Genomic DNA, 21,694 nt, shown 5'->3' with positions numbered 1-21,694 from the left:
AGGATGGCACTGGAGCTTCTGCTGCCAGGACTTAGTCACCTAGCACCCCAAAAGTTCTGCCTCTCAGGCCCTCACAGGGAGGTGACAAGGCTAGCAGTCTGGGCCTCTGTGATCCCCGTTCATGGAACTCTCCTGAGGGTCCAGGTAAGGCAGGTCTGGATTCCCAGACGGGGTTGGCAGAGGTGTCTCCTGGGGGCCTTCCCCATTCCTTGCCAGGTGAACCCCTCATCTGACTCTAAGGCCTACCATGAGCAGGGCATGCCCCCATGCCCTCTTCTCTGACTCCTGCAGCCGGCTCAGGCCAAGGCCAGGGACCAGTAGCTTCTACAGTGATGGGTTGAGGTGAGGGGTTGAGGTGAAGGGTTGGGGTGAGGTGAGGGCCTGTGGGGAGGAGGCCCTGTGAAGTGGAGGACTGCGGTAGGGGGGAGCATCACCCCTGCCCATGCACTCCCAGCGCCCAGTGGCTGCAGGCTGGGTGGGCTCCCGGGGTCCCGCAGGGCCTGGCAGGGCTTCCCGGGAGGCTCCTGTGTCGGTGCTCCCCCAGCCCCACACCCCTGGGCAGCCTTCCCGAAACCCTGTGTGTGGGATCCGGAAACAGTGACTTGCAAACCAGATTAATTAAAACTCTGCTCTGGGGCTGCCGAGAAAAGCCTGTGGTGGTGCCGCCCCAGCCAGGCATGGCCCCGTCTCCTGGGACGCGAGGGGGGGTCTGACTGAAACAGATCCCGCCTGAGAGCAGGCCGGGGGGCAGGGAGCCTGGGGCTGAAGCAAAGAAGCCACCACACACACACAGACACAGACACACACATGCACACGCACACACACAGACATGCACACACAGACACACACGCAGACACACAGACAGACACACATGCACACACAGACACACACACGCACGTACACACGCACACACATGCACATGCACATACACGCATGCATGCATGCACACATGCACGCTCACACACACAGACACACATGCACACACAGACACACACAGACACGCACGTGCACACACACACGCACGCGCACATGCACATACACGCATGCATGCACGCACACACATGCACGCTCACACGCACACACAGACACGCACATGCACACACAGACACACACAGACACGCCCATGCACACACAGACACATGCACACGCACACGCACATACACACATGCATGCACGCACACACACACGCTCACACGCACACACAGACATATAGACACGCACACACAGACACACACGCACACACATGCACACACACACACACGCACGCACACACACACATCCTACCTGTATCCTGGGACCGTCTCAGACCCCATCACCTCCTCCAGGAAGTCCTCCCACATTGCTTCCTAGGTGAGGTGCGCAGTGGGGAGGAAGGGGGTTAGAGCTGTCTCTCTCTCTCTCTCTCTCTCTCTCTCTCTCACACACACACACACACACACACACACACACACACCTGTGTGATGGAGCCTGAGTGTGAGACAAAGCTGTCGCCTTCCCAGCAGTCACATCTACACCCTGCCCTGAGACAGACTCCTCCAGAGAGGGGTCTGTGGACAGGGCGGTGGCGGGGTGCAGCGGGCTTTGGGAAGTCACCCCCGGGGCTCAGCTGGGCTGCCCAGGCATCTCAGCCGCGTGTGTGGCGTGGCCTGAGCGGGAGAGGCAGAGAGGACCCCGCTGGGCCAGGAGCGCCTGCTAATGCCCACCCACGAGGGTCCTGAGCCCAGGTGCTGGGGGTTCTGAGAAGCCCCCACAGCCAGCTGGCTGAGCCCCTCCCCTCACGGTGCTCAGAGTGCCTCCCCACACTGCCTTGGGGTCAGCGGCCAGCAGCCCGTGTCCCCTCTCTGCATCCCTGCCCCCATGTCCGTCCCCACACCCTCGGGCTGAGCCCAGCGCCTGGCCCGGGGCAGGTGGGCAGAGCTGGGTCCAGACACGCGGCTCAGTCGGACCCCCTGGTGGCCTCTGGGAGGATGCCCTGACCCGGGCGGCGGGAGCAGTACCGGAACCAAACTCCAGGGCCCATTGGCCAGCACCGTGTGTCCAGGACCGCACTCTGGGTCCTGCTCTGTGTCCGGCTGGGCCTGGGCCCACACCCCGTGTCCTGTTCTATGTCTGGGGGCCCAGAATCTTCCTCTCTGATCGCGAGGTCCTTGCTCCTTCGAAACCAAATCTGGGAAATGGGGAAACTCAAGACGACGTCGTCCATGGCAGCGCCTCCCGGGGACGTCCCTGCCCCTTGGGTCCTGCCTTTTATTTGTGTGTTGCTGCCCGTGTCCTCTCCTAGGTGTTGGTTGCCAAGCAGACACTCATCACTTCGTTTCTTGTGTTCGGGGGAGACAGAGTGCTCACGACAGTGGGGTCCCAGCTGCCAGTCACGGTCCAGGGGAGGGAGTTAGGGTTCAGGATGGTACTGTGGACCCCCAGACAGTTGTGCGCCGCCCACACTGGCCCCACAGATGGACTCCTGTCCATGGGTCATGCAGAGAACGCCTCAAGCCAGCAGAAAGTCTTCGAGGAGGCAGATAAGGCTGGGGGCCACTGGTGTCAGGAACACATGTTTCCACGGAGACAAGACCACACACTGCCGAGGGGGAGGGCGTTTGTTCCTGGCCAGAGGCGTGCATGAGAGCCCTGCATGTGTACGTGTGTGAGAACCTGTGCGAGTGTGTGTGTGAGCATGTGCACGATCAGATAGTGCGCCCGCAGGGAGTGAGTTGGACGGGTGTCTGCGAGTGTGTGTGTGTGTGTGTGAATCTCTGTCCTCATACAAGGGTCGGAATGAGTTTGTCTATGTGGACAAGTGTGTCTGGAGATGAGTACATGTGATTGTACACGTACATGAAAGTACATGTGATTGCTCATGGGTGTCTGTGTACGTGTGTGGAAATGTGTGTGTTCCTACGTGTTCAACTTCGTGTGTTCAAAGAGTGCGCAGGTGTGTCAGTGTGCAGACACGTGAGGGTGTAGGTGTGATTCTGGGTATCTGCGTGTGTCTAGGGAGAGTGTATGGCATATCTAATGGCACATGTATGTGTCAGTGTGAGTGTGTAAGGATGGGGTGTGTGTGTCTGTAGGTGGCAATCTGAGTGTTTGAGTCTGGGTGTTTGAGTATGTGAGGGTGTGTTTGAATATATTTGTGTTGTGTTCTCATGAGCACAACCCACCCCCACAGACACAATTAGGTGCACCCCCACCCACTCAGATCCACACACCCGCACTCACACACAGGCCCGTGAGGTGCACACAACCACACAACACACCAGGGCACACAGCTGTTTCCACATAGACACCCGGCACTCACAGCCACACCCATACAAACATGCGGGTGCACACTTACACACACAGACATTCCTACAAACACAGATGAACCCCCTCAGGGACATGCAGTCAAGCACACAGCACTCACAGACTCAAAGAGGTCAGCCTACGGCCACAGGACACACGGTGAGATGAACCAGTGGCTCCGTGAGCACTGGGAACCTGGCCGGAGCCTCCAGGGGACCCTCCGCCCCCGTGCCCTGGGCCAGTCCGCCCTCTGCCAGATAATCCCCGCAGACCTACAGCCCCAGAGTGTACTGTGAGCAGTAGTGCCTCAGTGTCCCCTCTGAGCCTGGCCCCGCTGCCGGCCTGGCCACCCACTGCCTGGCCCACGAGGATTCTGGGAAAGCAGCTTAGGCGAGGGGCCGGCCCAGGCCTGAGGCTGACGCCCCCTTCCCCGGGCCCCAGCGAGCAGGCTGGCGGGCAGCTTCTCTCAGACACCCCCGGCGCGGCCCTGGGGCCTCTCTCGCCGCCCTCCCGGTTCCGGCCTTCGGGGAATGTTGATCTTGGAGGCCTGGGCCCCTCCAGACTCCAAGTGAGCAGAGTAGAGCAGCTTTCTGGAAATTCCTTCTGGGCCCTGCGTGCGTGGGCGACTCCCGGCCCAAGATTCCTGGCTGCAGACGTGGCGATCGCACCCGCCCGGTGGTGGAGACCCGGGGCCACCCGGAGCAGGACCGTTTCCTGCAGACTCCCTCCAGGGCCACTCTGCATACCGCGTCCGAACCCCACCGTGGGCCCGGCTGGGGCCTGGAGAGGCCAGCGGCCCTGGATGGGGCGGGTGGAGGGGTGGAGGGGTCAGCCGATGACCCCCCAGCCCCCTGTGTTCACTCCTGCTTGCTCTGTTCCATGCCCCAAGCCCACGGCCCCCGGATGCTGTTAGACTCCGAACGTCAGGCATTCACTGCAAGACAGTGTGATGCTTCCCGCCAGAGTCAAGCAGAATCCCGGGGGCTGGGGCAAATGTGGGGCTTTTTTTTTGCACCACGAGACACTGCCTGGGACCAGAGGGGGCCAGCTGGGTGCTCAGCGGCTCCTCGGGGGATGCCGGCTGGTCTGGAAGGAGTGATGCCCGTGAAGCAGGTCGCACTCCAAAGGAGCCCTGGGGGAGGGGCGGGGGTGGGGCGGGTCCATGCTTCAGCTCAGGGTCCTCGGGGACGGGTCAGGGGCTCGGAGGGCTCAGCCACTCCACCACATACCTGCGAGCGGCCGAAACGGAGCTTTCAGAGGGTGAAAAAGAAATAGGACTGCGAGCAGGAGCAGGGTGGACCCAGGCCCGTCTCCGGCACTCCATAGGGTCCCCCCTCCCCCCCAAGACCTCCAGGATGATCCATGATGCAGAGCCCAGAGTTGGGTGTGTCGGTGGCCAGTCCTGGACCCTGCAGAGCCCAGAGTTGGGTGTGTCGGTGGCCAGTCCTGGACCCTGCCAGGCCTCAGTCTTCACATCTGCAGAGTGGGGTAGAAATGGCCAGCATCCCCCCCAGGGGGATCCGGGACAGTGGGCAGATGGCCCCGTGGGTCCTGTGGGGCTTAGCGTGGCCACGGCCAGTCACATGGTGTCTCTGGGGCTGTGTCTCTCTCTGAGTCCCCTCCTCGGATGCTCCCACGCCCACCAGCTGGTCTGTCCAGCCAGGCCCGAGTCTGTCTGTGCGTCAGGCTCAGGGGCCCGCACAGAGGGGGAGGGAGCTGGGGGCGAGGCCCCGGGCAGGCTCCGGGGGGAGGCTGGTCCTGTGGGGGAGGTTTGCTCTCAGGCCCTTCACACCAGGGACCCTCGAGGCAGGCAACCGTGTCCGCCTCCCCACACACAGGAATACAGGCGAGGCCTGGGTGAGAGAGACCCTGCGCTCCTGCTGGGGGTGCGGACGGGTCAGACCTCTCTGGAGATCAGTCTGGAAAGTTCTCCGGGCCCCCGAGGGATTGAGCTTCTGGGGGTCACAGCAATCCCACCTCTGGGCTGCCCCCCCGAGGACCCCGTACTCGGCCCAGGAGGGCAGGAGCCCCCCCCTACCCCCCCGTGTCCACCGCAGCGACTGCCTGTGGCCTGTCCGGGACAAGCAACAAGCAGAGAAAGGGTAGGCTGTCCTCACAGAGAAAGGACCCTCCCCCGGGGCACACCCCCAAGCCCCCCTGGACCCTCCCCCACAGCCCCCGTGGGACCCTCCCCCACGACCCCCGTGGGACCCCCTCTGGCTCCAGAAGCCTCCCCAGGCCTCTTTGCCCCCAACAGCCCGGAGTCTGGCCACGTCCTCCCAGACCCCAGGCCAGGCCCGGTGGGGGCAGCGCTGCCCCCAAGGCCGTTCCTGCGAGCAGGAACTGACGTCAGGCGCGGGGAATGTGCCTGATAAGCGGTTCTCACCCCTGAACTCCCCGTTCAGCCATCCTGGGTGGGACAGAGCCGCTGCCTGGCTTCCTCCTCGCTGGCTGCCCGGGGGGAGTGGGTTTGGGATGCCTTGAGAGACAGTCACTTTCCAGAGGGCTGGAAGGTGAAGAAACAGGCGGGGAGCTCAGTGGCCCCAGCTCTGTCCGAGAGTGGGGACCACCTGGGGGTGAAGGGGGTGCCGTCGTCCAGGCCTGGGGCCCCTGCAACTGCCCCGGGCGCGGCACTCCCGTCCACAGAGGCCAGATCTGTGGGCAATGGGTGTTCGCTTAGACCCCGTCCCGCCGCGGAGTCCAGGGAGGACCGGGGGCGGCGTGGGAAGCTGCCCTTGGCCCAGTGCTCAGCGGGGCTGCGGTGGCAGAGGGGGGTGACCTGAGGGGCAGGAAGGGGCCCGGCTTCAGCTCAGGCACCCGGGTTATGCAGGAGAGGAAAAGGCTTCAGCGGGGGCTGGCGCGTGGAGTGGGAGCAGCCACGGCGTCACCTGGGGCTCTGCGTCCCTCGGGCTCCCTCCTGTCCTGCCACAGGCATGTTTTCCTCTCTGCTGGGGAAACTCCAGGACAGGCAGGAGCTCGGCGAGGAGGCTCTGCCCCTCTGCCCCTCTGCCCCTCTGCCTGCGGCCTCTTCCACCTCTTGACGCATTCTGTAGCGTCAGGCCCAGAGCAGCCGGATGAACTGGAAGGGGGCGAGAAAGACTAGCGAGGGAAACCGTGGGCAGGGGCGAGAGCACTTGGGACGGGGTGTTTGTAGCCCCCCGCAGGCCCCAAACAGAACAGAGGAGACGGGCATTCCCCAGTCTCCCCGCCCCACTCCTGGGTCCTGGTCACCTGTCCAGTTAGAGGCTGATGGATGAATGAGTGAATGAGAGCATGAATGAAGGGTGAGGAGAGAGATGAGTGGATGGAGGGAAGGAGGAGGGAGGGATGAGGATGATGGATGGATGATGGATGGATGATGGGTGGATGATGGGTGGATGATGGGTGGATGATGGGTGGATGATGGGTGGATGATGGGTGGGTAATGGGTGGGTGATGGATGATGGGTGGGTGATGGGTGGGTGATGGGTGGGTGATGGGTGATGGGTGATGGGTGGGTGATGGGTGGGTGATGGGTGGATGATGGGTGGGTGATGGGTGGGTGATGGGTGATGGGTGGATGATGGGTGGGTGATGGGTGGGTGATGGGTGGGTGATGGGTGGGTGATGGGTGGATGATGGGTGGGTGATGGGTGGGTGATGGGTGGATGATGGGTGGATGATGGGTGGGTGATGGGTGGGTGATGGGTGGGTGATGGGTGGATGATGGGTGGATGATGGGTGGGTGATGGGTGGGTGATGGGTGGATGATGGGTGGATGATGGGTGGGTGATGGGTGGGTGATGGGTGGGTGATGGGTGGATGATGGGTGGGTGATGGGTGGGTGATGGGTGGGTGATGGGTGGATGATGGGTGGGTGATGGGTGGGTGATGGGTGGGTGATGGGTGGATGATGGGTGGGTGATGGGTGGGTGATGGGTGGATGATGGGTGGGTGATGGGTGGGTGATGGGTGGGTGATGGGTGGGTGATGGGTGGATGATGGGTGGATGATGGGTGGGTGATGGGTGGGTGATGGGTGGGTGATGGGTGGGTGATGGGTGGATGATGGGTGGGTGATGGGTGGGTGATGGGTGGGTGATGGGTGGGTGATGGGTGGGTGATGGGTGGGTGATGGGTGGATGATGGGTGGGTGATGGGTGGGTGATGGGTGGGTGATGGGTGGGTGATGGGTGGATGATGGGTGGATGATGGGTGGATGATGGGTGATGGGTGGATGATGGGTGAGTGATGGGTGGATGATGGGTGATGGGTGGGTGATGGGTGGGTGATGGGTGGGTGATGGGTGGGTGATGGGTGGGTGGAGCAATGGATGGGTAAGAGAATAAATGGATGAGCAAATAAGCAAGTAAACAGATAGGAGAGATGAATATTGAATAACTCATTAATGAAAATGAGTGAGTGAATAGATGGACGGATGGATGATGGGTGGGTGGATGATAGTGAGTGACTGACTAGTTGAATGAATGATAACGAGTGAAGGATGAGTGAGTCCATGATCGGATGTGTGAAGGAGTGAATGAATGAACGACTCACTGAGAGGCTGAGGGGATGGATCGATGAGGAGAGGACTGGATGGAGAGAGGCACAGATGATGAGGCCAGTCAGCCCGGGAACTCACTGCTCCCCACCAGCAGGGCTGAGGACACTTGGGTTAGGACCCCTCTGGACACCCGCTCTGGCAGACACCCCTTTCTCAGAGGGTGGGAACAATGTTAGTCCGTTTGTTCCTCCACTAAACGCCACACATATCTGAGTCACCTTCTCCCAGGCTTGGGACTCTTGCATTCGGCTGTGTGACCGCAGCCAGGTTGCCATCTGTATCTGTGCCTTCATTTCACCACCTGGAAGTGGAAATCCTGGTAGTCCACCCTCAGAGGAGGACCTGGGCTCCGCAGTACCTACCAGTGACCTGGGCCATGCCCGGAGGCAGACGATGTGGCTGACTGGGTGGGAACAGGCTTTGAGATGGACATCAGGGGAACAGAGTATTGGAAACTAGAAACAGGCTGTGCTTAGAGCCCACCCAGAGGATACGGCAGCCTGAGCTCCAGGTATGGGTGAGCTCCCTGCACTGACCCGGGTGTGATCTCCCTGCAATGACCCGGGTGTGATCTCCCTGCAATGACCCAGGTGTGATCTCCCTGCAATGACCCGGGTGTGATCCCCCTGCAGTGACTTGGGTGTGATCCCCCTGCAATGACCCGGGTGTGAGGCCCCTGCAGTGACCTGGGTGTGATCTCCCTGCAGTGAACCAGATGTGAGTCCCTTGCAGTGACCTGGATGTGAGCTCCCTGTAGAGACGCGGGCATGATCCCCCTGCAGTGACTTGAGTGTGATTCCCCTGCAGTGACCCAGGTGTGAGTCCCCTGCAGTGACCTGGTGCGATCCCCCTGCAGTGACCCGGGTGTGATCCCCCTGCAGTGACCCGGGTGTGGGGCCCCCTGGGTGGGATGAGAGAACTCCAGTGTCCTACGTTCTGAGGCCAGAGAGGAAACCAGGAGAATTAAACAGCTTCGGGCTTTGGGGTTCCTTCTGAGCCTACAGATGCAGAGATTGAAGGTCTGCTCGTGGCAGACCCTCCCAGCCCACAGACCAAGGGGCTCCAGGCCCCTGCCACCAGGCACAGGACATGTCCAGACGGGTGAGGCCCCTTGGACAGCCACGGCGTGGAGAGGCAAGTGGGTGTTGGGAGAGTGGGTCTGGGGCTTGGGGCTGGGCCCTGGGCAGGTGTGAACTCGGGGCTGGGCAGAGATCAGGCCCGGCCTCTCCTGCCTTCCCATCCATCCAGGCCCCGCCCGAGGCCTGTTCCTCAGCTCCTTCCTTCCTCTGCACCTCGTCCAAGACACCACAGCCCGACTGGGTGTCAGCAACGCACTCAGGGGACAGGGCTGGTGGCAGGAGCCAGGTTGGACTCCCTGGAGTCGGGCCCTCTGCGTCCCTGTCCTGGTCACCCCAGCCACCGACCATGAGGAGACCGTGAGAAGCAGGAGGAGGTGGTGGGCTTCCGGAACTGGCGGCTGGTTCGGATGGCGCTGCCCGAGCTCAGGAATTCTAAGCAGGTCTGTCTGTGGAAGGAAGCGTCGGACCTGAGGCCGCAGCCGCCGCCTGACAGAGGCTGATGGATGGCCGGGCCCTCGCCGCCGGGCCGGCTCGCCGGGCCCCTCATTTATTCCTTCCACACGCCGGGCAGGATATTAAGAACCCCCGCTCCTGTTATCATGCGCGCCCGCACCTGGGCCGGCTGGCTGCAGTAAGCCTATTCGGGGGATGTTATCTCTGCCCGGGCCACGGCCGCGGGGGCAGGGGGCTCCGGGGGAAGGAATTCTCTGTTCTGATGAGAGTTTGTCCATTTTCTGCCCATCACTGCAGCGCAGGAGCGAGCTTCCTGGGCAGAGGGCGCGGGCGTGGTGGCCGGGAGCTCTTCATCGTGTCCAGGCTGATGGTGCCCTTCAAAGCAGCCCACCACGCAGTCAGCCAACAACTTGGGGGGGGGCGCCCCTCCTGGGATCCCTGGGAGGCAGGATGCCAGCCAACAACTCTGTGCTGACAGTCACGTTCCAGGGGCTGGGGAGTTCAGTGGTTAGGGCGCATGCCACCAGCCATCTCTGCCACCACATGGTCCCAGACATCTGTGACTGTGGTCCTAGACGGCCCTGAGCACCTCATCCCCAGACCTGATCACTGACCCACTGGCTAGCATTAGCCCCCTAAGCCTGCTAAGCACCTAAAAAAAAAAAATAGCTGCAACTCAGAGAGGTAAAGGCATTTGTCTGGGGACACACAGCGAATGACATCAGAGAAATTTAGGGGGTTGGGGTGGAGCCACAAATCTGCCTTGTGTGGAAGAGGCCCTGGGTTTGCCCTTGGCTGGCATGAAGAGGAAGGAAGAGAGAATCACCGAGGGCGAGTGGCACCGCAGAGTTGGCCTGCGCGTCCCCTGAGCAGCGCCCGGTGTGGCCTGAGGGTCCCCGACCCCCAGTGCTCACGGTACCCTCCTCGGGCCAGTACTGGAAGAGCCCCCCGGCTCCCTGCCTGGGCCCCCAGAGGCTGAGCTGAGGACACCCCACCCCTGCCACACCTCCAGCCTGGACACAGTGTCCTGCACAGCGGGGAAACTGAGGCCCGGCCCAGGGCAGCTTTCCCAGAGCATGGCCTGAACCTGCAGTAACCCAGGTGTGAGTCCCCTGCAGTGACCTGGTCCTATCCCCCTGCAGTGACCTGGTGTGATCCCCCTGCAGTGACTGGGGGTCAGACCCTTGCTGCAACCTCACCCGCGCACCCTCAGGCCGGGGCTCAGCTCTGCTCGGGCGGGTGGGCGCCTCCTTTCTGGGGGCCCCGGGAAGGCAGAGGGACTGGCCTGTCACAGAGGCCGCGAGAACGCAGGCCTGGGCAGCAGCAGCGTCGGCTCTCTGGAGCGGGAGGATCAGGGCCGCTGGATTCTAGACACGGAGCCCCCCACCCATGAGTCACTGCGTGGGCGGCGGCAGCGGCAGCTCAGCGGGGTGTGCCGTGAATGCACGGCTGAGGGGCTGGCAGGGGGAGGAGCAGCTCCCTGCGCCCCCTGACCCAGCCTGGGGCTGGTTGCGGGTGGGGGGGGGTTGTCCGCCCTTCCTGTGCCCCCGGCAGCTGTGACTTCCTCCCTCAGCAGGGCAATGACCCCCTGAGCCGGAGCGGCAGGGTCAGCGGCCGCTGGAGTCAAGCCCAGCCAGCCAGGAGGCAGGGAGGCCCCAGCGCTCAGGGTCCGAGGCTCCAGGGCACTGCAGGACCCGCAGTAGAGAGTGAACCAGCAGAAGACAGAGGGGGCAGCTGGACGGGGCCAGGCCAGGGGGCCGGACTCTAACGTCCACGCCCACAGGTCCCCAAATTCTCCCACCACCTGCCGGCACAAACCCCCCTTCCGGCTCTTAGATGCAGATGTGCAAATGAGACGTTTGCCGAGGGGGGGGGGGCAGACCTGGAGGGCTTCCTGGAGGCAGAGCACTGGCGTGGAGGGGCTCAGAGGGACAGTGGGGCAGGTGGGGAGCCGGGGAGCTGGACAGTCGGGGCGTCAGCACAGGCAGGGGCTGGTGCCACATGCACCCAGCACCCAGCTCCGCGCACAGCCTAGTTCCCACCCTAGAAGCACAGTTGTGCCCCAAGTGTTGCTTTAGCCGCCTGCTTTCTGGAGTGTAAAACTGTGCTCACGGTTGCACGGGGGTGGGGAAGTGAGCACGCTCAAGCACACACGCATGACACAGGCACGAGCACAGGCGTACAGGCACGGGCATGGGCACGTACACACGGACAACTGCATGGCACATACACACGGACAAGCACACGGTGTGTACACAGGAGCAAGTACACAGCACGCACACACAGGCAAGTACACGGCACGTACACACGAACACGTACAGGGGCACATACACACGAACAAGTACACAGGCATGTGCACACAGACAAGTACATGGCACATACACATGGTCACATACCCAGGTACGTACACACGGACAAGTACACGGGCGTGTACACACGAACAAGTACACGGCATGCACACACAGACACGTACACGGGCATGTACACACAGCAAGTACACGGCACATACGCGTGGTCACATACCCAGGCACGTACACACGGGCACAGGCATGTACACAAGGGCATGTACACACAGGCATGTACACACGATCACTTATACACGGGCACAGGCACTCAGGCACAAGCACACAGGCATGAGCCCACGGGCACACGGGCATGAGTTTCGGCTGTACGGATGCTTCGTCCCGAGTCTCTCTCTGGTGACCTTGCCCGTCCCCCCCCCCCCCCCCCGCCCCTGCTGCTTTGTGATTTGGCAGGAGGGAGAAGCACCTTGTGCACGCCTCAGGGCTCCTGGGTCCTGGGTGTCCCCCGCATTCTCCGGACCCCACGGGAGCCGCCCCGCCTGCCAGGCTGAGCTGGTGGCCGCGCCATGTCCCTGGCACCCCGTTTATGCGTGCAGATGCCCCGGGCCTCTGGGGAGGGGGTTGGACAGTCACAGCCACTGACCTCGCCAGCCTGCTGACCACTGCCTGGAGCCCAGGTCCGAGCCGACCCCTGACCTGAGACACTGAACGCTGTTGGAGAAGATCCACCCGCACCCCCCGAAACTGCCCCAACCTTCCCCTTCCAATGCCCGCCCCGACTCACCTCTGGCCTGGGGACCCCCCACATCAGCCCTGCCCCTGGGGAGTGGCCCACCCCCTTTCACCAGTTCCCCGTTTTCCTCAGTGTCCCCTCCTTCCCTGGAACCAGCTGCGCCCGCGTGTGGGACGGGACGTCCCCCCCTAACCTCCTCTGGGGTAGGAAGGGCTCGTGGTCGCTTCCCGGAGACCCTCGGGGACTCGGGGGTCCTGGGTTCTACACCTTGGGGGCTCATAGGGCCTTCTCCAAGGGCCACGGCAGGGCCTCGAGGCCAGCGGGCAGGCGTGGCAGTGACCTGGAAGCTCCCTGGCCAGCCCCGGGCTCCTGCCCCCACCAGGCTGCCCGCCAGCCCGCGCGGCCACTGTGTGCTTTTACGAGGCTGGAGGTTTGTAAAAATTATTAGTTGGTGCAAAGTCCAGGGCCGGTGGCCAGAGCTGGACTGCAGCCGTGGGCACCCGCGCCACGCAGCAGCCGGGCAGGGAGTGGGTCGAGGGGTCAGGACGGTCACCCCGGGCTCCCTGGGCCGGGGACCAGTCCTGGAGCGGCGAGGGGGGCCGCCCCGGAGCCCGGCTGGGGGCTGGGGGTTGAATCCTGGGTCGGCCACGTCGCCGAAACTGCAGCTGCATGCCTCCCCCCCGCCCTCCCCGCCGCCCCCGAGCTGGGCCCCTCGCCGCCCGCCCTGTCACCGGGCCTAGCGCTTCCCGGACCCTCCCTTCCCACCCTCCCGACCCAAGACAGGCGCCTGCAGAGAGGGGCCCCCCACCCGCCCGCACTCCTTCCCTCAGCTCGCAGGAATGTGGGGGCCCAGCGATCTCGGGGAACACCCAGCGCCTGCAGAGGAGTTGGAAGAGGTCAGCCGAGTGGGACCGGGGGGCCCCCGGCCCCCGCGCGCAGCCCACAGGACGCGTGAGGCCCACGGCCCCGCCGTAATCAGGACCAGCTGAGGGAAGGGGCCGGTTCTGCCGTTCCCGGCCTCGCCTTCTGGGTCTCGCTCGAGGGTGTGGGGGCGCCCAGGGGCCCTTTGCTATCCAGAGCCGGGTCTTCTCCTTGCCCTGATTCTGGGGCGGCCCGGGGTTACTGTGACAAGAGAGCTTTAGCCTCTGGGCCTCAGTTTCCCCAGCCTGGCTGTGCTGTCCTCCTGCTCTTCCGACGACCCTCACTAGAGCCACCAGCAGCACAGTGGTGATTAACAATAATATAGGGGCTGGAGGGACAGCGCAGAGGGCAGGGCTTTGGCCTTGCACGTGGCCGACCCGGGTTCGATTCCCAGCATCCCAGAGGATCCCCTGAGCACCGCCAGGAGTGATTCCTGAGTGCAGAGCCAGGAGTAACCCCTGAGCATCGCCAGGTGTGACCTAAAAAAAGCAAAACAAACAACAAAGAACAATAATATATATATATATTTTTTTTAAAAAAATGTTTCTTTGGCCTAAGGTTCAATCAACAGGAGCACAGTGTTCATAGCAAGGGAGGTGAGAGTCCACAGCGGTGCTGCTGGGTGCCGGGACAAGCTGACAGCTGGGAGACTGGCACACCCTGACCAAGCAGACAAAGGCCTGAAACGTGGCTGAAACCAGGAGGCCAGGTCGCCGCTGCAGGCCACTCTGGGCCCAAAACTATTCTAGAAATCTCTACTCCAGGGCAGCCCTCCTCAGAGATGGAACTCCCGGGAGGTAGTGAGCCTTCCGGCCCAGGAGGCAAACAAGGATCCAGGCAGGATGGCAGACTCAGTGTGAGGCCTGGATCTGGGCTGACCCAGCGGCCGAGGCTGTGGCCATGCTGGGCTCTGGCTCCACATGCTCCCCATGGCCATGGTGGGGACCCCAAAGACCACAGTCGGGTACGGGGCCACCCCCACTGCCCCTGCTCAGTGCGGCTGGTTCCTGGCCCCCAAGGGGCCCCCAGGACCATCAGACCCGAGATCCCTCCATGTCTACTCCTCAGCCCCTGCACTGCCCGACTGGCCTCTTGTCCCAGGACCCCTCACAGAGGCTGCCCCCACCAAGGCACATGGTAGGCTGGGGTCCCGCACCCAGAGCCCCCTGCCTTCTCACCCCGGAATGAGTCCAGCCCCCATGGTGGGGAGCCAACACCGGCAGGGCCGTGCTCCCTCCGCCCGCCCGCCGACCTGCTGACGCGGCAGAGAGCCTCTGGGCTCCTGCCTGGGCGGGTCCGACCCACTGGCGTCCATCGCGAGTCTCTGTGGCTGGGGAGCTGGCCGGGTTCGACGCGGCCGCCCCTCCACAGCTGCAGGCTGGGGGAGCCAAGAGGTGGGGGCCAGAAGGGGGCCCACCCCCGCCCTCCACCCAGGGCCAGCAGCAGGGCCGGGCCGGAGGCTCTGTCGAGCTGCAGGGGGAAGGGGCCCGCCCAGGAGGCGCCGTCCAGAGGAGAAGCACCACGGGTCTGCGGGCTGAGGGGCGCGGGGGGCGCTGGGAGCCCCCCAGAGAGCGGGGAGGCCTGGGGAGGCCACTGAGTCTCAGCTGGTCACCCAGTCACCCGCTCCCACGTTGGGGCGCCTTCCTGAGCCCCCAGCTCCAGACAAGGGTCCGCGCCCTGCTGACCCCTGTGTTCTGGGCTCCCCCCGGGAGGGGCGGCACACTCAGACCCCCCGAACCCCAAATCCAGATCCAGGGGGAGGATGAGTCACAGACACACAAACTCACACACACTCACACACTCACACAGTCACGCGCACAGACTATCACACACAGTCACACACAGGCCAACACACACTCACACCATCACACAGAGTCTAACACACACATACTTGCACCCACACACTCCCAAACTAACACACAATCACACGGACTAACGCATGCGCGCGCACACGCGCACACAAAGACCCAAGCAAACAGAGTCATACTCGATTCACACACACATCTTCACATTCACACGCACATTCACATACGCTCCCCCCTCCTGCCTCTCCCTCCCTCCCTCCCTCTCTCACTTTCCCTCTCTCTTCCCTCTCTCTCTCCCTCCCTCCTTCCCTCTCTCTCCCTCCCAACCTCTGTCTCTGTCTCTCTGTCTCTGTCTCTGTCTCTGTCTCTGTCTCTCTCTCTCTCTCTCTCTCTCTCACACACACACACACACACACACTCACTTTTCAGTCACATGAGAGGCCACCAGGACAAGCGGAAGAACCCAACCCCCAGGATTTCTAGAATGTTCCCTCCATGCCAAGGACTTGGCAACCGTGTCTGGGGGTGGGTGGGGCATAAGCGGTGGGTTTGGGGGTCCGAGGGGCCCACTCTTCACTTGTAAAGTCGGTTCCCAGATTCCGAGCCCCTCAGCCCTGAGCCCCCACACCTAGGCTTCATCCCACAGTCACTGAAGGAGCAGCCGTGCCCCGCGAAGGTCAGGGTTGCAGGCCTGGGGTCAGAGGGCGTTCTCTGCCTGAGAAACCAAGGAAGCCTCTCTGTAGGAAGCAGTACGGAGCCTCCCAGTAGAGGTAAGCTTGGAGAGGAGGAAGGCTTTGCATAAGGAAGAGCGAGAGGGCATGGGAGAAGCAGAACCCAGGCGGTCTGGGTGCCCGGCCAGGGGACACGCGTGTCCCTTCCTGGGCCGTCGCCGCTTCCCTTGTGCTATTCTGCAGCCGGAAGGTCTCTCCTGGAGGGCGCCCGCCTTCCTCCATCTGCCTCCTTGAAGCCCCGGGGCTCACCTGGCCTTTTCCGGCATCCCGTGGAGACTGGGTTTGGGGCTGGGGGTGCTCCCGGGCCCCTCGCAGGCCCCAGCTTCACCCGCCAGCGTGTGCAGCGCGGGTTTGGCTTGGCTGGGTCAGAGGGGACAGGCCTGTCAGGATTGCAAGCGCATGAAATATTCTCATCTCGCGCCTCGTAAATTGAATTTACTGGTCAAATTGACAAAATGTACATTATCCGCTCGGCCTCACACCCGCGCTAGCTGCTTACTCAGAAATACAGAAAATTGCTCTATTATGGATTCACACACACACACACACACACGCACGCACACACATCCTCGCCCGTGCGCACACAGATACATGCACGCACCCTCGCATGCACGCACACAACGTGTACATGCACAGCACGCACACACACACACACACACACGCACAAACGCGCACATGGGCACGCGTGCACACACACTCATCCTTACACACACACATACGCACGCACACACACACACATCTGTGCACTCACACCCCCCCCAAGGCAAAGCAAGCAGACATGTCTCCAGCAAGGACCACCCGGCGTCTGCCTGGCAGGGGTGGGGCCCTCTGGGGATTTTCATCTTCTTCACACTATTAGATGCCCCTCCTCTGCCCCGTGATGGAGTCCTTGAGGAGGGGGAAAACACGCCCGCTTTGATGGAGGGGAGCACGGGCACGGGTTCCGAAGCCCCTCGTGGCCCTCCCCAGTGCCCCCACAGCATCCTGTGTCCCGACACTGCACACAGGACTGTGCCCAGAGGCTGGCCCCTGGCTCCATCTGTCCACTCAGCATCTGGGGGCGCCCAGCAAACCAGCCCCGAGGTGGTCTTCTGCCCAGGGGCAGGCCTCAGCGCCGGGCGGGGCCCTTCCTCCCTGGGTGGGGCTCACTCTTAGCTTGGATGAGTCCTGCTCCTCTCAGGCAGGGCCTCTCCTCTCCCCCTCTCTGGGGGACTACAGCCTGGGCCACACCTGGCGATGCTCAGAGTTTACTCCTGGCTCTGGGGTCACTCCTGCTGGGGCTCGGGGGATACTCTGGAAGGCCGGAGATCAAGCCGGGTTGGCCGTGTGCAGAGCCAGCGTCCTCCCCTTGGTGCTATCTCTGCACAGCACAGCAGGGGAGAGGAAGTGGGGAGATGAGGTGGGGAGAGGAGGCAGGGCAGAGGGGAGGCAGGGAGAGGAGGCAGGGGGAGGGGAGAGGCTTGAGGGGTTTGCTGTGGATGCCCGGGAACCAAAGATCTCCTCAACCCTGGGCCTCCCAGGCTGGGCCGTGGTGGATGGAGCCACCCCATCCCTCTGTGGCCAGCCCCTTGCCTCTGCCTGCAGCCGCCCCGGATGCAGAGTGGGGCTGAGCTGGCACCTGTGTCGGGAGGGAGGGGTGCCCAGGGGACAAGGACGGGCGCCGCCCGGTGCCTCTCCCAGTGTGCGTCCTAGTGCAGGACCCGGCAAACGAGGAGTCGCCCACGGAGCCAGCCCAGTGCTTCAACACGGGGGGCAGGAGTTCTGGCTGCAGGAGACGGGGGTCCCGGGCCCGTGTGGGCTGCAGTTCCCCAACTCACCCGCGTACCTGTCCTCCGACATGCACAACCTCAGGGCCCCGCCAAACCCCGTCACCCTGGAAACTGGGGTCTAGGCACAAGCCGGGTCTGCCTTCGGGGACCCCGGGGGGATGCCTCTGCACACCCACTTGCCCCCTCGGGGCCTGCATGTGGGCTGCCAGGAGGGAGCTCAGGAGCGTCCATCCATCTGTCCGTCCGTCTGGCTGAGACAGCTCCTCCCCCTGCTCCCCCAGAGCCGGCAGCCGGCTGGGGCTGGGGGGCCGGGGCCCCTTTAGCCTTCTCAATGCTTGCTGAAGGGTGAGGGTCTCTGCTCAGATGGCGCCGTGAGGGACTCTGGAACGTTCTGGATCTAAACCCGCAGCTTGGGGTCCCCAGGCCCAGCCCGGGCAGTGGCAGGGTGGGGCTGGCCTGGGCTCCCTGGGGACGCGGCTCAGCTGCCACCTAGTGGGGAGTCGCTGAGGTGGGGCCGCCTGGGCAGGAAGTGGCTGGGGGCGAGGAGCCCGCCCTGCCCCCTCGCGTCCGGCCCAGCCGTCGCGGCCTGAGCTGCCTGGTGCGGGCCACCCACCCGCCCAGAGCCCTGAGCGGGGCACCAGCCCCCCGGACACGAGGTAGCCAGCCCTGGTGTCCCCCTGCCCCCATACGTGGACACACACACACAGGGACACACACACATGGACACACACACACACAAACACACACACAGATACAGACAGATGAACACACACACACACACACACGGACACACACACACGGACACACACACACGGACACACACATGAACACACACACATGAACTCACACACACGGGCACACACATGAACACACACATGGACACACACATGAACACACACACGGATACAAACACACACACAAACACACACACACGAACACACAGACACACACGACACATACACACATGGACACAAACACACAAGGACACAAACACACAGAGAGACACACACACACACGGACACACACATGGGCACACACACAACCACATACTCATGGACACACACATACACGTGCGCACACACAAACACACACACATGCACATGGACACACATGCACGTAGACACACACAGACAGACACACACACGGACACACAGACATAATGGACATACACAGAGTAACACACAGACACGCACACATGGACACACACAGACACACGGACACACACGGAGAAACACACAGACACACATGCATAGACACACACATGGGGACACACACACACACAGTGGGGGGCAGCGCTGGCTGTCCTGGGTCACAGGGCTCTAGGCGGGTCCAGCTCCCTTGGGCAGGGAGCGTCCTTCGGGAGAGACTCTGCGTCCCTCTGTCCTGGTGCGGAGCGGAGAGGCGGCCTGTGGGCCAGGTCCAGGCCCCGTTCCGGGGTCCCCACCTGGATTCCCCTGGGGAGGAAGGGGGGGAGGGGAGGGGAGAATGAGACTGGAAGGCGCCTTTCCCCATCTGCTCCTCTTCCTCTGGGCCAGCCAGGACTCAGGGTTTGCTTCTGCAGAAGCATGCGGTGTGCGTGCGTGCGTGTGTGTGAGGGGAGAGAGGGAAGGCGGCACCCTCGCCTGCTCAGGGATTCTCACCCAGCCCCCTCTGTGCCGGCCGCAGGCTGCAGCAGTGAACGTGTGGGAACCGTCCCACTGGCGCGCTGAACCTCCCGGCGCCTCTGCCCGCTCGTCAGGCTGAGGATCCGGCCTGCCCGTGTGCCCTGGCGGGAGCTGCTGCTTCCCCAGGTCTCGCCGGCACACTCCTCTTACTCTTCAGAACCCAGGGCCCATGTCGCCGCCTCCAGGAAGTCTTCCACCAACCCCCTCCTCTACCATGTCTGCTCGGCTCCCTGCCATGGCACCGGGAAGGTGGGCAGGAAAGCCTGGCCATGCCCCCCACCCAGTCCCTCTTGCAGTGCTCTGCAGCCTCCGTGTGGCCAGTGAGGGGCTACTTCCTGCCCCCCCGAGGCCATTGAGGTGCTACTTCCTGCCCCCCCCAGGCCAGTGAGGGGATACTTCCTGCCCCCCAGGCCAGTGAGGGGCTACTTTCTGTCCCCCCAGCCAGTGAGGGGCTACTTTCTGTCCCCCCCAGACCAGTGAGCGGCTACTTCCTGCCCCCCAGGCCAGTGAGGGGCTACTTCCTGCCCCCCCCCAAGCCAGTGAGGGGCTACTTTCTGTCCCCCAGGCCAGTGAGAGCTACTTCCTGCCCCCCAGGCCAGTGAGCGGCTACTTCCTGTCCCCCAGGCCGGTGAGGGGCTACTTCCTGTCCCCCCAGGCCAGTGAGAGCTACTTCCTGTCCCCCCAGGCCAGTGAGGGGATACTTCTTGCCCCCCAGGCCAGTGAGGGGATACTTCCTGCCCCCAACACTGGTCAGGGCTCATTGAGGCCCGTGCTGCCCCCCCTCCCGGCCCGGGCCCAGGACAGAGCAACCACAAGTGCAGACCCCCGCCGGGGCTTGGGCCAGGCCGGCTGCCGGACCCCTCTGGGGAGCCCAGCTGCCTGGCAGCGCCTGAGGATGCGTTCTTGAGAGATGAGATGAGGCCCTGGGTTCCGGGGGCTGATCCCCGTGTCCAGAGCCAGCAAACGGCCTGCGGGGGGGGGGGGGGGGGTTCGGGGGGGGGGGGTGCACTTCCTGACCCAGGGCTGACAGAGGCCCAGGGAAGTGGCTTCCTGGGGCCCCTTCCTCACCCATGTGCTGACGCCCCCCTAGTCTGGTCTGTCTGGACAGCGGGGCCAGACCCCTCCCCACCCACCCTGCAGCCGGGGGGCTCCCATCCCAGCTCCGACCACCCGCCACCTTGGGAGTTCAAACTCACTTCACACGGAGGGAAGGCTGGGCGGCTCAGTGAGCAGGGGTGGGTGAGGCCAGTTTCCAGTCGGAGGGACAGGAAGGGGAACCTGCCCACTCCCCAGCTGGCCCTCTGCAAGGGACAGAGCTTCCCACACCCCTTCCCTGGGACACTGCGTTCCAGCCCCACACCTTCACCAAGCCCGACACCCGGACTCACCCACCTCAGACCCCAACCTTCTCCAGGGGTCTGAGCAGGGTCCAAGGGGGCCCCCGCAGCTGCTGCCAGGTGGGGTGGCATCGACTGGGTCCGGGGTAGGGGGCTTGGGTCTGGGGCTCTTGCCTTGGGGCCCCCGTGTGGGGGGGTCCCAGACCCTGGAGCGGCAGAAGCAGAGGTGGTGGTGGGGATCCCGCCTGGCTGCTGGGGTCCCTCCGGCCCCCTTTGCCCCTTGACCCTGCGGAATCGCTTATTGGAGGGTCGTTTTAGTCTCCCGCACCCCACCCCACCTGAGGGCACCTCCAGGAGGACCTGCATCGACCCCCGGGCTGGGGCCAGAGTGGGAGGTCTGAGCCGGCCCCCCACCCCGCAAGGGGCCTGTGCGCCCCCGCCCCGGGAGCCCCCCCAAGGACACCAAGGCTCAGCCACTTTTCCCCAGAGCCACGCCCGCCCCTCGCCTCGTGGCCCTGGGCCCCACTTCCTGCGGGTAAACTGAGGCTGGGAGTCTTGCAACTGACGGGGGCAGGTGGAGAAGCCCGGTCCTGCGCCCGCCCGCCCGCCCCACATCCTTCCCCGACAGTTGCCGGGGGGCGCCGGGTGCCAGGCACTGTCCTGGGTGCCAGGGGCGCCCCGGGGGCGGGCGCGGGGCCAGGGGGCAGCGGCAGCTGGGCCGGGCGGGGAGAGGGGCCGGGCGGGGAGAGGGGCCGGGCAGGACGCCCCCGAGGAAGCAGAGGGGTCCCCTGCGGGCGCGGCCCCCTCCCACGCCCCTGCGGCCCCCGGCCCAGCCCGCCCAACCCGGCGCAGCTGCTGGTCCCGCTCCTCACTGGAATCTGTTTAATTTCCAGCAAGAGGGAAGAGCTGCCAGGCCCGTCGCATCTCGCATAAAACATCCTGATTAAGCGCCCTTGGCCGGGGCTGCGCCCCCCACCCCGGCCCCCACCCTGGCTGGGACCCTCCAGCCCCTCCCGCGTCCCCCTCTGGCTGGGCGGCGGCTGCGGGGCGCGCCCCCTCCCCCGCGCCGCGGCCA

The sequence above is a fragment of the Sorex fumeus genome, unplaced genomic scaffold, assembly GCF_029834395.1.
Source record: "Sorex fumeus unplaced genomic scaffold, SorFum_2.1 ptg000022l, whole genome shotgun sequence".
Lineage (NCBI taxonomy): Eukaryota > Metazoa > Chordata > Mammalia > Eulipotyphla > Soricidae > Sorex > Sorex fumeus.
The sequence above is the reverse complement of the archived record's forward strand: the minus strand, read 5'-3'. Positions refer to the sequence as shown.